The sequence below is a fragment of the Mercenaria mercenaria genome, unplaced genomic scaffold (assembly GCF_021730395.1).
Source record: "Mercenaria mercenaria strain notata unplaced genomic scaffold, MADL_Memer_1 contig_4138, whole genome shotgun sequence".
In the NCBI taxonomy this organism is placed as follows: Eukaryota; Metazoa; Mollusca; class Bivalvia; order Venerida; family Veneridae; genus Mercenaria; species Mercenaria mercenaria.
In genome coordinates, this window is record NW_026462344.1 from 50,483 (window position 1) to 54,832 (window position 4,350).

Here is a 4,350-nt window from a genome sequence, read left to right on the forward strand (position 1 = left end):
TCGAGAAATAAACAAATCGGCGAAACATTAAATTGTATTTTCTTGTAGTTTTTGAAATCGAAAGTACATCGTCTATGTTTGGCGAAACGAAACAACTTTTTTATGAAAAGATTTAAATAAGAGGTAATTTAACCGTAAACTTCAATGTCAGATACTGCCAATTGCTGCTAAATGTCTTCGTATCATCACAATTTGTAAAATATATTGTTCAAACTGGAGAAAAGTGTAATCGTATCCGGATATAATATTTTGGGTAAATATCGAGCTGTGTTATGAAATTTTAAGAAAAAAACTAAAAACAAACTGAAACTGGTAGACTATACTGTCAGTACATCAATCATTAGCCGACTCAGGCCATTCAGGCCTTTGATTTCTTCTTAAAACATTAAGCTTTTCATAGAAATTCATGTGTTTTTTTCTCCAAGCCATTGTTTACATATGAGCTGATTTAGGGCGTACAGGATAGTTTTGGTCGTTTTTTCCATTATTAGTTTAAAATCCACATCATAACAAACTTTCCAAGATTTATTTACTATAGATCAGAATAATAATGTATTCTCTTTTCAAAAACATTCAGCTTTTTAAATTTCTATCATATACTTTTCATTCACTGACGTTTTTTACATATACACTGATTTAGTCTATAGGGGATAGCTTTATTTTACATTTGATGACATGAAAAATAACACAATAAGCAAATATTTAAAATGTATGTCAGAATGTCTGTTTGCATGCCAGTAAAAGAATATGAAAATTTATACAATAATTCAAGACTAAATACAAAATTTACCAATCTATCCTCTATACCCTAAAATCCGCTATACCCTAAAGCATAGCTCACTTTGCCTCTTGTGACCCTTTTCCTTTAAACAGGCTGCTTTTAAAAACTATTAAGGCGAGTGTATTGTTAACAGATATTATAGACACCTTTTACAAAGCCCAATGTTAAATTTACAACAAACCTCCATTTAACTGATAAACGTAATATTATATTAACAGATAAAATATATCGTACCTACATTACAAAATGGCACATCCGATGCCTCAATGTAAACAGTAAGGGATGGTACTAGAGGTCTACGGTAATGATTTCGTCTTGTTCGTTCAACAACTTGTATATCATGTAGTGATGTAAACCAATGTATAAGCAAATGTTACATGTACAGCCACCCGATTGAAATTTGAATGCACGAAAATTTCGGGTAATACCACTAACTGATACAAAATATTTAGAAAGGCACACGATAATAATTTAATGTTTATCTTTCGAAAAAATTATTTTTATTCATTTATTTATTCATTCATTAATATATTCAGTACATTTATCGTCGTATAAGTCAGATACAGCTACTCGTTTTTCTTAAAAGTGTCCTCTTACAGACGTAAGAAGCCGTTTCGCTAGGACGAACACCAATGTTATCCTCGGCTTCGCCTCGGACAATACTGGTGTTCGTCCTAGCGAAACGGCTTCTTACGTCTGTAAGAGGACACTTTCGAAGAAAAACTCGTACTGTATCTATTACATGTAAATCATTCTAATAATACAGATTATATACAGCTATACTACAAGTGTTCGGGTACACAATTTAGGCCCTTCCTGAATAAATGTGTTTTCACAACTTGATCTGCAAACTGATTTAGTCAATTTCTTTTCACAATAGTTTTGAGAATAAAGATGAATATCTATCTTACGCTTTAGAAAGAAAATGTGATTGAAATTTACCTACATACACTGATTTATGTACATATTGCTACATTAATTCAATAAATTTTATACATTAAACACATTGTCTTGGCCTAATATATGGCACTGTCAATTTAAAACTAAAAGCTTGTATATCTCATATTTTTCATGCCAATCATGTATAACTACTATCATGGAAATAGACAAGAACTACAACTATTTCGTCGCGTAGGACAAAATGACCAACCATGTCAGTCTAAGAAAATATTTAAAAATCATTCGTTTCTCTGCACGTGTTTTCACTTGAAGGGAATATTACACGGCTATCGTAATGTTTAGATGTATATTTCAAAATGTGTAGTCTTTTTTAAGGTTTATGCTTTTTATGTGATGTGTCTTTATTTGGTACCTTTAGTCAAACTTGCACATAACTTGTATTGGCATAATAACTCGGTTCCTTTCGAAAACCGGCTAAGTACCATCATGGGTTCCAGAGCTATGGGCCCTTAAAGCTTTTTGGCTTGTGAACACGATAGAGACCATATTTTGCAATCGATTTTAATCAAACTGGCACATAACTTGTATTGGTATTTTAATCAAACTTGCACATAACTTGTATTGGCATAATATCTTGGTTCCTTTCAAACACTGGCCAAATCCCATCTTAAGCACAAGAGGTATGGCCACTTAAAGGGTGACAATTTGCTATTTTGGCTTTAGCAGCAATATAAAGACTTCGTTTATGGTTTGATATGATACAGACTTGCAAAATATCTTCGACAACAATAGATCTTAGATTCCATGATGAATCAACCAGATCCAATCATAGGTTCCGGAGTTAATTGATCCCCTGAAAGAGCCAAAAATTGTTTATTTTTGCCTTGTGAACACGACTGAAGTGACATTTTACATTTTATATTAACCACACTTACACGCAATTTAAATCACAATAAGATCTCGGTTCCATCTTAAACATGGCTAGATTCCATTATAGGTTCTTTAGTTAGTGTTCATACAGCTTTGATTTGATAAAAACTTGCACAGAATGTTTGTCTTGATGATCTCTTGGCCAAATTAGAAACTGGATCATTTGGGGGTCAAAACTCGGTCACTATGTCAAATTAAATGAAAAGGTTGTTAGCACACCTGAGGCAATACTTACGATCCTATATTCATGAAACTTGGTAAGACTGTTTATTTTGACCTATTCCTAGGCCAAGTTAGAAGCTGGGTCATGTTGGGTCAATGACTAAATCATCACTTAAATCAAATTAAAAGCTTGTTACTTCTGTAGAGGCCATATTAATAACCCTGTCTTCATGAAACTTGCTCAGAATATTTATCTTGATGATTCGAGGCTACTTTTATGACCATAACTTCACGAATCTTGGCCAGAATGCTTATCTTGATGATTTCTATGCCAAGTTAAAAACTGGGTTATATAGAGTCAAAAACTAGACCACATGGTCAAATCAAAGGAAAAGTTTTAACACACCTGAGGTTCTATCTTCATGACATTTATTGAGACTGTTTATCTTGACCTAATCCTAGGTCAAGTTAGAAACTGGGTCATGTTGTGTCAAAAACTAAGTCACCACTCAAATCAAAGAAAAAGCTTGTTACTTCTGTAGATGCCACATTATTGACCCTTTCTTCGTAAAACTTGCTCAGAATGTTTATCTTGATTATTCAAAGGCCAAGTTTAACAAGTGAGCCATATAGGGTCGTCGTGGCCCTTTTGTTGCATCATACCGTCGACATAGATATTATATTCCTGTGTGGAATATCGCAGTGTTACTTTTCACACTGAACGACTTCTAAAGACATTACTTGATATATTCATAACTGGTGTGTAAACAAATTTAGAGTTTCACTAAAACATGCAAAATATCAAATTTACTCGTTGTTCAAATGCTTTTGGTAGAAATTTTATATATAACTGGTTATCACACATGATCCACGGGTACGTTGCCAGATCCAGAAACATTTCCCTCTCTAAAGACTCCTCTACTACAACCGTAGTCATAACTTTCTAGGATTTTATGTTAAAAAACTACAAGAATGAATGAATGCTTCATGTCAACTTAATATTAAAACTGTAGAATAATTTTAAATATTTTTGCCATTCCTCAGTATCACAGATATATGGAAATATAATTGATCAATGTGACCTTGACCTTTGACCCAACCACGTAAACTTTATTTACGAAATTAGTAGGTCAAACAAATCAACGAAGCACTGTGTAAGGTCACATGATACAAGATGTTTTAAACAATATAATTTTAGGGTAGTCATCCGAAATTCCAGTCAGTTGAATACAAAAAACTACTGTCCTGCTTGAATGCCCTGTTCTATTAAAGTCATGAAAACCGGATGAGAACTAAGATTTGCTTTAATGTTCTCTCGATTATTTATCTCGTGGCTTTTCTTGATTTAAAGGCAAATGTGTACTTTCTGTGTGTTTACTACATTGACTTAGAGTTTGTGCGGAATGTTTTTGAGTTGTCAAAAGAATATGTGACTACTGCTACTAAACGTAAATTATATCGCTGAGAAAATTTAAGATTGTAATTTCTTCAGAAAAATATTTAACAATGTATGTTACCATTATTTTTATGTTACATGTACAGTATACATCAACCAAATTTTTGTTTTCTAAAAAAGT